This window comes from Camelina sativa, chromosome 2, assembly GCF_000633955.1.
Source record: "Camelina sativa cultivar DH55 chromosome 2, Cs, whole genome shotgun sequence".
NCBI lineage: Eukaryota > Viridiplantae > Streptophyta > Magnoliopsida > Brassicales > Brassicaceae > Camelina > Camelina sativa.
The window spans coordinates 23,272,925-23,287,002 of NC_025686.1; the positions used below are offsets into that span (position 1 = coordinate 23,272,925).

General features: G+C 30.9%; 2 long non-coding RNA genes across 5 annotated transcripts; both read left to right on the forward strand.

Moving 5' to 3' along the window:
• LOC104733737 lies at positions 1,986 to 3,713 on the forward strand. Of its 4 annotated transcripts, none has more exons than XR_759049.2 (4): positions 1,986 to 2,120; positions 2,221 to 2,422; positions 3,166 to 3,297; positions 3,399 to 3,713. It is a non-coding gene; the product is annotated as an uncharacterized LOC104733737 (long non-coding RNA). The 4 variants fall into 4 exon arrangements; XR_759050.2 differs by having other exon boundaries at positions 2,224 to 2,422; XR_759048.2 differs by having other exon boundaries at positions 1,986 to 2,422; positions 3,166 to 3,322.
• LOC109127674 lies at positions 6,961 to 7,504 on the forward strand. Its single transcript, XR_002034227.1, has 4 exons — positions 6,961 to 7,048; positions 7,157 to 7,214; positions 7,312 to 7,377; positions 7,463 to 7,504. It is a non-coding gene; the product is annotated as an uncharacterized LOC109127674 (long non-coding RNA).

The window sequence follows — 14,078 nt, forward strand, 5'->3', positions numbered from 1 at the left end:
ACCAAAAAGTGATTATATTCCAAAATTTAGAATGTGTTAATGAGTTTTAGAATGTAAGTAAGATTTTAATGCATGGTGGAGTAAAAAAACAAGTTATGTAATTGTATTTATAAAAATCTAAACATGAAAATAAAATTGAATATTAGTTTCTAATAAACATATACCATAAAGATTTATTATTAAATTTTACTTATAAGAAAGAAAAGATTAATTACTTAACTTAAAAGTTTTAATCTAAAACAAAGACATTGTAAGGGGCACACTTTTTTTTTGGGAAAACTATAAAAAAGAATTTTGAAAAATAATCTATCTAAAAAAACAAATTCAATGGTCAGAAAATATAGAAAAAATGATATGTAAGCTGTTACAAAAAAGTGGCATGTGATTTGTGTAGCATATCTGATAAGGTATATTATCAACTGGAGCTACAATTTTATAACATGATATAAAACATATATAACAAATATAATATATATATATATATATACATCAAATGATTTTAACCCAAAATATTGGCAAAACAACATATTTGAAGTACACTATATTTTCTTTTTTTGAGAAGACGAAGCTGGGGTTGCATCACAAAATTAACATCTGCAAATAACATATGAGATTTTAGAAAAAATGTAACTTGGATTAGTGAATAGATATTCATTATGGGGTTTAAACGTTTTATCATTTAAGCATTCTTGACTTAGTAGGAAATTCTATTATGGCAGATAGTGCATTTGGACAACCTAATTGTAGCGACATAGCACTAAAACTGTTCGTGAAACTTTGTATATTCACATTTAATGTAGGATATCGATATGTTTAAATGGTCTCTATAATTAGGTTAACGATCGACATTGACGTTAGAACTTTTAAAAATATATTTTCATTGGATATGAATATGGAATGAACTCTTTTAAAGATAAAAGGTCAAAGAATTGTGGACAATATTATTGCGACACTAGACAATATATGTTATATAAAGATTAGTAAAATAAGTACAGAATTTATATAGATTTATCTTTTAATCTTCAAAGTATATTCATATTCAAAGATTCTTATTGATAAAAATTTTAACTAAAATCTCACGTAAAATCGCAAATAGATATAACAAAGAAATATTCACTTGAAAAATATATATGTTGTATATCACTGAATAAAGTAAGTTTAGTATTTATATAGATTTATACTCAATAGTTGGAATGATTATATTTGAGCTCAACAATTTCTATTGATAAAAAATATTTTAAATTAAAATTCCGCGCGTGCGCAGGTACAAATTCTAGTATGTAATATTTCTTAGTTTTTGAAAACAAACTTAGTTTTTGAAATCAATCCCGCACGTACGTGCGAGTCTGAATCTAGTGTACTTTATTTTGAAGTTTTAAAATTAAAATTTAGTACTAGTTTTGGTAACCAAATCAAAATAAATTATTAAATTTTAGCCAACATAGACATTGATTGTATGAGAGAAGAAGGGTTTGTAGAATTTGCCATCCTCTCTTGACCGTCTTTCAAAACTTTGATACGTTTTGACTTTGACTCTTAATACTCCCTCTGTATCATAATAGATGATTTTCTAGGATTTTTTCTTGTATCATAATAGATGATTTTCTAGGATTTTTATCAATTAATACTAAAAAATTGTAAATTCAAGAACCATTAAATGAAAATATTAAAGTTTGGTGAACTACTATTGGTTAATAGTAATAAGAAATATTATTATAAATAAATAATGCATTTATATCTAAACATTAAATGTTTTTCTTAATTAATGTGAAAAATCTAAAACATCATCCTTTGTGATACAGAGGGAGTATGTTTCTGACTCCATTTTAATATTTTTTTCCTTTCTTTTGTTTTGAATAGAAAATTAAATGAAACGAATACATTTTCCCTTCCTTCAACGGTGTGGTTCTAATAAGTAGAGGTTTTAAAGAAAAAAACTTCTAAGAATTTAAATAAAAAAATGCTTAAAAATTGTAGAACTGGTTCTAAACTCTTCCAACTCTCTACGTGTCATTGTTTGGTTGGTGGGGGTTTCTCTCACTTGGTTTCATCCTCGTCCTTCTCTTCCTCATCTCGGTCCAGAGGACGATTCAGCGAGAGAGAAACCGTCAGCTTATTCGGTAATTTTACCACTCCTAAATGTCAACTTCTCTCTCTCTCTCTCTCTCTCTCTGCTTAGCTAAATCTGGTTTGTTCTTGATTGTTGCTACTGATCCCAAGAAGAAGATGGCGATTGATTCGATGCAGAGAACAAACAACCTCCGATGGGGAGAAATAGATGAGGAAGATGACCTTTGGTTTCCTAAGAAAGTGTTTGGGCCGGACCAAAAACGGTGTAAATAAAGCGACGGAGCTGGATTAAGTTCAGTGACGCCGCCCATTAGGATGCTGGTAGTAGCTACCTCACAATGTGTTCAACCGGGTAAAAATCTCAATACTTTTGCATTTTTGGTTTGTTCAGGATTCATTGTTCTGTTTTGATTTGTGTTTGTGTAAACGGTCAGTAAGCTCACCTAAAACAATTAATTTTATTGATTCTTTTCAAACACTAAAACAGGATTAAATCCATTTTTTACTAAGATAATCAACTAGTATATCTTACTAGTTTCTCGTAACTATGTAACAAAATAACAAATGTGCATATAAATTCCTCATTTTTTTTAACTCTCCTAATGAACCACTTTTTCTTAAGATCTGTGAGTAGATCATTGGAATTAATTAGTAGTTTCTAAGAAGATGAAGAAGCTAAGATCTCATAATGTGGCTACTGTTGAGTGTGTTGATCCATTGCCTTTGAAAAATCTTGTAATGAGCAAGGTAGATTATGGTTTCTTATGATGAAGCAATTTGCAGCTCTTGCTCTTGATTAAAGATACTTCTCACTTTGGGACTGTTTTGTTTTGAGTGAGTGATAATAGATAGTATCAAAACCCTCTGTTTTGTTTTGTTTCCTCTGCTGGTGTTAGTTGAATTAGAATCCGTTTTGAAGTTTAGGTTTTTGATGTGCAATTTTGCAGAAATGCTGTCAATTCGTATATCTAAATTTGCAAATAGAAATCTGTTTTGAACTACACATTCTGTTTGTATCAAACGGACCCTCCCGTTTGTGTTTCTTGAATCGGTTCAATTATCTATAATTGATCAATGCTTGTTTCATTTTTTCAGGCTGCAAACATTAATAGTGTGTGTGAGATGCAAGACTTGGAATGTATTAACAGTGTGTGTGAGATGCAAGTTCTGAGAGGATGAAGCTGTGATGTGCAAGTCTTGGAATGCATAAATGGCAAGTAGATACAAGTGTGTGTTCGAGAGTGTTTGTCAAGTAAAGTATACACAAGTTTTCAAAAATTTAATTGAATAAGTTAGTACTCACTAATCTGTTGTCTTTTCATGTGTAGAAAGACCACCTGTTGTCTTTCTTCGAGCTGGTCCTGAAGATGGTGTCCCTTTTTTGTCTTCGTTCGTTCTGGAGCTTTCTATTTTTGTTCTCTCTATACCTAGGTCTGGTCTGGTCTGTAAGGGAAAAGTATACCATTCCCTTGGTGATGACACACTGTTTAACACCCTCTAGTGTCCTAGACTAGTAAGTTGTGTCGAGTCTCAAGACATATTTTATGTTTGGATAGTTTGTTGATTGTTTACTCTTCTAAACCATCTGAAATCTTCAACAGTTCTTGCTTTTTGTGCTTGAAAGTTGTATCTTTTATTCACTATTCTTCTGCTTATCTTCTGATGGTTCCTAATGAGCTGTATTTTCACTCAAACTAGTATTCTTCTAGCTGGTCTTGCTTTGGACAAGACTATTGAGGGTTTTGTGGTTTAGGGCTTTGGGGATTGAGTAGGAGAAATTTGATTACTTTTTTATTTTTGACCCTTACGATAGAGTGCAAAACGGAGCAATGAGGAACAGGAAGTGCCGCTCCGTGCCATTGAAAACACACCATCATATCATAAGTGGGGCTGTAGAATAAAATTATAAGTAAAGTGTTTATCATTGTGTGACTCCACTTATGATATGATAAACACTTATTTTTGCGTGACTCCCCTGATTAAAAAACTGCTAGACGCTTAGGATCCTCATTAAATAACAGTTAATAAATTGAACGAGGACAATCTCTATAAGCTAAACCATGACTCTAAAACGGTCTTTGACAATAAGGCTCTTACTCTTCAGGTTCACCTCTGATAGCCTGATCCAAACTATTAGTTGCCTCTGACCTCATCTTTCTTTTCCTACTCTACTTTTTATTCATCTTGAAGATCTTGAAAAATCAGCTAAAGCCTGAATGTTCTGGCGTGTTGTAACCTAGAGAAAGAGGTAAATTGATGTTTTGAAGCTTTGAAATATGCAGAGTAATCCTGGTTGGGGCCTCTCCCAGAGTAACCAGTCTTTGGACAAAGGAGTCTTTGGACACGGATTGCCTTATGAGATCGTAACTGATAATGGATCGCAGTTCATATCCAAGAAATTCGACGATTTCTGCGCAAGTTAGCGTATCCGGCTCAGTAAGTCAACTCCGAGGTACCCTCAAGGTAACGGTCAGACAGAGGCAACCAACAAGACGATCTTAAATGGCTTAAAAAAGCGGCTCGAAGAAAAGAAAGGCCTCTGGGCCGACGAGCTAGACGGCGTGCTATGGTCTCACCGAACAACTCCACGAAGAGCATCAGGGCAAACACCATTCTCACTAGCTTACGGCCTGGAAGCAATGGCACCAGCCGAAGTAAGCGTCGGCAGTTTACGCCAGACCATGCTAGTCAAGAACGCCGAGCTAAACGACGAGATGCTCTATGACAGCCTCGACGAGATCGAAGAGCTGCGAGACCATGCCCTGCTCCGAATTCAGAACTACCAGCAGGCAGCAGCTCGTCACTATAACAAAAAGGTCAACCTACGATCTTTCAGCGAGGGAGACCTCGTTCTATGCAAGGTATTCGAAAATACTACCGAGCTCAATGCTGGTAAACTTGGTGCAAAATGGGAAGGACCGTACCAAGTGTCCAAAGTCGTCCGCCCGGGAGTCTACAAGCTAATTACCATGTCCGGCGAGGCAATCCCGCGATCCTGGAATGCCGGCAACCTTAAGCGTTATTTCTACTAAAAATTTTTTTTTTTTTTATATTTCTATTTCTATCTAGGAGTATTTAATATCTATGTAACTTGAACTACGATCGGCTTGATCCTCTTAAGAGATAGGAGGTACGTAGGCAACCTGAAAAGGTGCAGCCACTACTTATGAATGAAATCTTCTTTGGCAAACTTCCGCGTTTCTTTTATTGAGCATACTGTCTTACAAAATCGACAAATTTCACACAAGTAACAATTTGTGTTTATACACAAAGGTAATGCTTGTAAATATATAGGATATATGATGACTATATAATGTGTGTATAAATTGTCGAAAGAACTCATGTACAAAACCTATATGCATAGCCGAAGTCACTTTTTATGTATGTCAGTCATCCAATATGTGCAAACACAAAATTTCTTACTAAAAAATACAAAAATAACAAAGTTGTGAACCTATAGTACAATAAAAATAAGACTCACCCCAAATAAAATGATGGAGCTTGGTTACATATTCATAATCATCTTCCATTTTCTTTTCTAAAACCTTTGAACACTCCTATTCCAAGCTCTGCAGCGTTAATTTTTTCCCAGGCTGATGAAAATATTTTTTAATAAACAGTTTATGTAGTGTGTGTAATTTTAAGAAGATTATATAGCTCAAAGATAATTAGGGTTTGAAGGATCAAAATCTCAACAAATAAATTCTTAATTGCATATTACATTAATTGCTTACGTCAAATAAAAGCTGAATTAACACCACATCTTGATTAAATATCTTTTAATCAGTAGTTTTAGTGAATCAATAATTCAAAATTTCCTAAAATTTCGGGAGTATTTGAAACTATCCAAAAAATTAGATTAAACATTCATGTAAATCATTTAATTGTTTCTTACAAATATTTTTTTCTTTGGTAATCATTTATAGCATTTTGAAATAATACTACGATTAGGGTAGGTTTTAAGGTATATTAATTAGTATAATTTATAATATTGCATAATTAAGTAAGTAATTAAATCTTTACCATTTAATTTTTTCGTTAGAATCATAATAGTATTTAATTAGATTTCCTAAACTAATCAATCAAATCACTAATAATACGATTTTGTATGATATTTAGATATTTTCAAAAGATTGAGATCTCTTTATATAAATACTATGTCAACAAATTATATTTTTCTAATTCTTGTTTCCTAAAATCTAGTTATCTCGACTACCACTTTTTGGAAACTCTTTAAATTGAGAAAGTGTATTAAATTTCTTTCTGTTTTAAGAAAAGAAATAAATATAGTTTTATCAATTTAATTTTTTGTAATTCTTGTTTCCTAAATTATAGTTTCCGTGGAATACTCTGTTTGGATATAAGATCCGAATAAGATACTGTTTGGATCCGATTTTTTGGTTAAATGTAACTCATGTAATATCTGTTTGGCTTTTAGGATTATACATATCCTTATTCTTATTTGAGTGACATTTCATTGTAATAATCTCTAACTCTATGTCTACTTATTAAAAATGTTTCCCTTTTAATAGTATAGATTAGACAAAAGTTAATTAATTAAGAATTTGAAAACTAAATAAATTAAAAATTATTATTTAAAATACAATAATTTATATTTAGCCCCGCGGGTGAAATCCTTGTAGATGTGAAATTGAGAGCATCAATATTTAAAGCTTTGATCTCTCATGAAATTTAGAAACATCCAGTGAGAGTGATAAATTTGAATGTAGATTATTATTATTATACTGCATTCATCATCTGATATTTTAGGTGATTAACTAACTATCTATAATAATAGAGGCAGCAGACCCATTCGTATAGGCCCAACTTGATCCATCGACGTATATAGGAAGCCCCTTGAGTTTTTTTCCCCAATTCAACGAAATCCGACTGAAAAAAAGAAAACCCTAGAATCCATCCTTAATTAGACAAGGAAAAGAAGAAGATGATGCGCATCCTAGGCAACAGTTTTGCTAAGGTAATCGACAGATCTTGTCTGTGCTTTTTTGTTTTTGTTTTTAAACTTAAAGCTTCTTTTTATTATTGCTGTTGTTGTCCATTGAAATTTGGAGGAACCAATTTGCAGTTTGGTCGCATGGGGGGGAGGTTGCAGAGTCGTAACTTTTCATCCGCCAGTGGGACAGGTCTGAGTTATATATATTTTTTTGCATATCAATCACTCTGCTTCAATCATTTTTTTGTATTTGTTGACATGTGATATTTGCTTCAATCAATTTCTAGCTGTCAACGCTGATGTTCGTAGATATTTGGCTCGAGCGGTGGCAGGTGGTATTGGATACATGATCTGTATGTAATCCGTAATATAGACTTTTTTTGCTTTATGAGTTTGGAACTATCTTCTTCTTTTTACATGTTCTTAAGGTCTCTTCAGGTGGTTTGATATTATCAGAACCCGTCACAAAGCAAGCTATGAAAGTTGAAAAGGTAACAAACAAAAAAACAAATTGGTTTTAGATTTTGCAATCTGAACAAACCCTTTTTTTTTTTTTTAACCATTTCTAAAATATAGATTCTTCTTCTCATGTTTCAGAACTGTTTGGAAATCAAGCAACAGTTGGATGAACGCGAACGCGAATTGGAGGCACACATGAAATGATTATTTTATGAGTCACTTTTTTTGTCTCTGTAATAATATAATAACTAGTTATCAGATTTGGTTGTACACTATGTCTTGTCAATGTCCCTTGTTGTCGTGCTTTCAAAAAGGTATTATAGATAATTTAGGTGTTGACTGGTTCTCCCGCGCTGTTTTTGTAGGTGGTAGCGATTGCTAAAGATTGGTGCCAATCACATAAACCCTTCTAATCGCTCCCAACCGTTCCCAATCGTTCTCAACCACTGAATTCCAAAAGCTGATTCTCGCAAGCGTTTGCGGTTGCGGGCGTTTGCGGTTGGAATTTTTTTTTTAAAACAAAAAAAAAGTAAAAGTATACTAAATTTTTTCTTATATTTTCAACCTAACCATTGTATCTAAAAAGGATGAGAGAAATTGAAGTACAAATACGATTTCAGGAGATTAGATATAAACAATTATAAGAAAATAAGATTCTAATTAATAAAAACCCAAAAAATATGATGCAAAACTATTGGCACATCGCACATACATTCCAAAAAATCTAAAAAAATATAACATTTCATCACAAGTTTAAGAAAATAAGATTATTTGTGAAAATATTAAAACAAATTAACAATGACTCTTCTTTACTCTTTCATAATTAATTTACCTTTACCTTGTAATTCAATGTGAGGAATTTATTGAGTGTGTGAGATTTAGCAGAGAATATCTATAAACTAAAGCATAAGTTTTGTCATTTATCACATTACTTGATTAAATTTTGGGTGAAAAGTCAAATGCATAAAGTAATAAGTGTTTCAATATGAAATTTATTTATTTTTGAATAATTATTTTAGTATTTTTAAAGATTTTTAATTGTAAATCAAATTTAATAAAGTTTTTGGTGTTTTTAAACTTTTATATAATTATATATTATATTTATTATGTTTTAACCGCTAATGCAACTGTTGGTCAACCAGTCGTTAAACTCCCGCAAACGCACCCATTTTCAAATGCTAAACCAGTCATTCAAAACGCTTAATAATACTTGAAATCCAATCGTCTGCTTCTGCAATCTCCCGTAACCGCAAGCGCTGCGTTTGAACCAGTCAGGACCTTAGTGGTGGCACTCAAAATATGTTTCCAAGCGATGCACCATGCACCATGCACGGTACCACTTTTCTTCTTTTTATATCTATCTCCTCATGGCTCATCGTTCTAATCTAATCACCTCCACACCTGTAAATATAAAGGCAAGACCCCGTCTTCATCTGAATTTGACATCTTCTCCGCAGAGTTAAATCGATCACAATTATGAAAGTTGAAAATACCAAGAAACTCCATATAATTTATCTAAAAGCAGCAACATCATATTCAAGATAGATGTTAATGTTAATGTTAATTTTATGAGTCATTCCCCTGGTCATTTCTTTTCTTTTGATTGCTGCTTATGCTTATAACGAAGGACAAAGACCGATGCTACCAAAAGAACCAAACATGTTTCAGAGTATTGTACAACATGCAATACCACACCATTACACAGATACATGGTCCAGATTAAAAGGGACTTAAAAAGAAACATTGGGCAGAAACACAACAAGGTTCTATATATAGATTAACGGCTAGAACTCTCCCTCCATGCCTGAAACATGAACAAGAAAGAAGAGACAAGTAAAGGTGAATAGGTGATGAATGCATACAAAAAAAGGAAACCAAGTTCTAAGAAGAGAAAAAACTGGGAATCAATCTTTACACTCACCTTACGACGATAATTGATATATTTAGTATGCAGCTCTTCTGCACGCTTTTTGTTCTCGTTGTCCAATTTTTCTACTTTGCGCAAATGCTTTCTTCTTTGGTAAACATCTGAAACAGTAACAAAAACAACAACAATTGACTGTAATTAAGCGCACCATCTGGATATGAAATCATAAAATCCACGCCACGAATTAAAAAGACCTTACGTTTGCAAAGATTGCCTAAGTATCCAGCAATAAATGATACAGAAAGAGCCCAAGTTCCCGGTTCCATCCTCGTGGAAGAGGAGGAAGCGCCCATGGTTGAGAACGCTCTTTTGTAATTCTGCAGATTCCGATTCAACACAAAGAAGACAAACAATGAAATTATTCTCTACAAAGGAATAATTTTTTTTTCTTTTTGTTTTGGTTACCTTAGTAGCGAGAATCGCTCCCTTCATCATCTTGCTCATGAGTCGATCCGGTGAATTAGGGTTCCTGCTTTCCCAATTTTTCCCATGAGAACTACTTACGTACATACACATATAGACGAGGGCTTTGACGAGAATACTCTAGGCCCATTAGTGTAAGCAAGCCCAACTTTATCCGTTTTAACTTCCCACACCACCAACGTGTTTTTTTTTTTTTTACATAACTAAGATACACCAAAGTTTCCACTTAACAACGTGTTCATGACTACACAAACTACAGTAATAACTAGAAATAAATAAGACATGATAACTTTCTGTATGAGTCATAAAGTTACAGTATGACCTTCTGATTTATATAGATCCTGCGACAGAGATTTGAACAAGTTTTACAAAATCAGAAACTCTTTCCAAAGTGTAGCCTTGTTTCAACCATTTACAAAGTCAGAAACTCCTTACAAAAACCAAAAGCTCCTTCCCAACACTTTCAAATTGTTTTCCAAAGAAACAAATCAGAAGCTAAAATTCAAAGATCCAAAAGGTGGAGATCAAACACACAAGCAGCTTGATCTCACCACCACATGTTGGATTTTGTTTGAACTTTTTTCATGTCTCTGTCAAGTTTGGTCATAAATCACGGATTAATCAAGATTTTCTTTAAAAGAAAGTAAACTACTAGAGATTGATTTACACATATATATTGTTCTCATCCCACATTTCTTTCTTCTCTATATATATTTTGTTGTTTTATTGATAGGTCAAGGTGTTTTTTAATATTCGTCTTATTTACTTATAAGATATATATTTGCTTGTGTTTGTCAAAACGGTTGATCTTTTAATTTTGTTTAAACGAGCTAGTAACAATTACAAACTTTTTTTTTAGTCCTTTTAATTTCTTCATTTATCAAGCTCTTTTTTTAACCCTTTTTGTCATAATATTTGCTTCTTTAAAACTATATGACAAGTGCTATTGTTGTATGATTTATTTAATCAATCTTCCGTATGCCAAGTGATATTGTTGCATTTCGGCGTAGAACATTCAAATCAAGAAACCGGAAAATATAGAGACCACACAAATGGAGATATCCAGTGGAACACTATTTACATAAAGTTTATGAATGGAGACCAAATGATAGGGCCGATAATTTATATATAGAAGAAAATTTGTTTCATAGAAAATCTGTCCTTATACAATGTATAAGATGTGTCGTCTATATATATCCTTAATTACAATCTAATATTCTTTTTATGTAAATGTCAAATTTCCAAATGAATAACTAGAATGTTTACCAGAACGGGTTACCCATATACCCAAGCTAGGATGGAGAAACCAACATGTGGAAAGAAAGTGAGAATTCCTTTTGGTTAACTTGTGCTAGAAGTTAGAGATTGTTGTTACTGTTTCTGTCTTCATATTAAAAATCTTGGTTGTTTTGTTTGTGCCTGAAGTGAGTGAGATAGTTTATAGCAAAAAAAACATAAACAAAAAGAATGGTAAGAAGAGTTTAACCGTAGAGTATTATATCTCTTTGTAACATGAGGACAGTTTGATTTCACTTTTGGTTTATTCAAAAGAGGCTTTTTGCACAAAAGATCTCCAATTTAAGAATTGGCAATGCTACAAAACTCATGAAACACACAACTTGATTTGGTCTGTGTGATTTACTAGTATCATTATGTTTATTTTATTTTTGTGTCAGAAGTGAACAACTATTAAAGAAATAGTAAATTCAGAACATGCTTAATAACATGTAAAAATAAATAGGTGCAAACACTTTTAATCACGTCAACAAGTGGAAGGAATTACTTATATGAGTTGATATTTATATCAATCTTTTGATATTATAATTAGATTAGAAAGAAATTAACGTTTGATTAGTGAATGACAAACAAACAAATAAGAGGTGGATGGAAGATATAATTAGATTAGAAAGAAATTAGATTAGAATAGCATTTGATTACAAACAAATAAAAGTGGAGAAAGGAAAAGGGAGAGAGATGTTCAGAGCCGCACTAGCTAGGATCGGTGGAAGAGGAGGTGGTGGAAATGGGGCCGACGGCCATGGTATTCTCCCTCTCTCACATTTGTTTTTTTTAGAATTTAGGTTTTGAGTGAAGTTTATCGAGAAAGACTATATTTTTTTTAGGTTAAGGGAATTACTTGAATTGATTGTGTTTCGGACTTGTCAAATATGCAAATTGTCTATAAACATATATATTTATATCAATTTTTTGATATTAGAAATAGATTAGAAAAAAATTATAGGGAGTTAACGTTTGATTATTAGTGAATGACAAACAAATAAAAGGGGAGAGAAGATATAATTAATTAGATTAGAAACAAATTATTGTGGGTTAAGGATTAGTAGTGAATGACAAACAAGTTAAAGGGAGAGAGGAAAAGGGAAGGATCCTAGTTCTATAGCCCTGTTTTTTTTCTCATATTTTGTTTCTTTTACATCGATTAAAAAAAAAAGAATTAAGAATCCATAATGCCCAAATTTTACCCATTGGAAATCAACTTCTTATCTTCGGCCACCAAATTCACTTTAATAATGCCTAGATAGAGTTGTCAAATCATTATTTTATATTTTAATAAATTGACCTATATTCAAGGCCAATAATATCATGTTGGAAATTAGATTTATTTAAGCTTATGCTAAATGATGTATTGAACTTGATATTTTAGGTGATTTGTATAAAATCTTACAAATTCTATGTTAATTAATCATGTATTCCAAAAATTTTACTGATATTTATTGAATTTAATGATTTAAAATCTATTTTAAAATCCATTATTATTCAAAACAGTATATGGATTTCGATTGTAATAATTTTTAGGAATTATGGAGGATTTAAGATTATTTTTTTAGTTAAAATTATAGAATTCCAAATATCATGATTTTAGGTAGGTTTTGAAAGAATTTTACATTAAATCATATCAATTTTTCTAAAATCATCAAAATTATTTAAATTTGACGACAACTAGAATCATTTGGAATATTATATTGAATACTAAAATCCTCTACTCGATTGTTTTACGATTATTTCGATTGCCATTAGAAATTTTTTATAAAGCTTAATAATTAATTTAAATAAATATAATTAATTAAAAATAAAAAACACTCACAAATCAAATATTAAAAAATCTGAAAAAAAATTCTCTCTCTAATAAATTATGGACGAAATTAGTAAATATTTTTTTTTTAAAATATAAACCAATCAGAATTTAAAAACTAAGAATTTATATTCAAGTATACAATATAATTATTTTTAATAACTAAATTTGAAGATTTTGTTAAGATTTCAAATTATAATTCTCCTATCATCTTTATTTTATTTTATTTACAAATTGTTTGAAATTTTCATATAATACTTATGATTAATAAAATGCAGAATTTTTTCTGCATATGTTGTGATTTGAATTTTTAAAACAAAGACATATTACTCAATCTATGAAAATGTGTGTTTTAATTTTCACATTGGTGGGTTGGTAAAACTAAAATTTATATAGATGATAAATTAATAATTTTTATTTGCTCATAATTATAATATTAAAATTACTATTTTATATTTCACAAAATAATGATGCAAATACAACAAACATACAATATAAAACTGTAATAAGATGTCAAAAATAAAATACTATAATATTCTAAAATAATTGGTATTCTAATAGACTAATAGATTTACAGAACAATTAAAAATAAATATTATCTCAAACAAAATAACTTTTTAAAAAAAATATAATGATAACTTTTATTATTATATTATAATTTTTTTTTAAAAATGTTGACCCGTGCTTTAAGCTTCTAGTTAATAATTTATTTTGGTTACCAAAACTAGTACTAAAATTTAACTTTAAAACTTAAAAATAAAGTACATTATATCATTATGCTAAGGTTATATCTAATCCAATAAGAAAACAACAAGACAGTAATAGATTATACATTCTCCATGTGCTAAAAATCTTGCACGTGAGAATATTAGATCTTTGAAGAAAACACTTACTAGCAAAGATTATTAAAAAACAAGATATTCTAAGTTTCTTACTTGGTAATTACTATTAAAGAAAAAACATGTTCTTTTACTTGATTGCTTATCGTCTTACTTGATAATCAAGTGCTCTCGTTGATTAACCAAAAAAAAAAAAAAAAGGTGCGCTCATTTGTTCCTTTCTTGTATTTGTTAGTGGAGAAGATAACAAATTAAATGACAATGGTGTCATATCATGTCATGGAAATTTTAGTGTGCTTTGTATCCATAAAC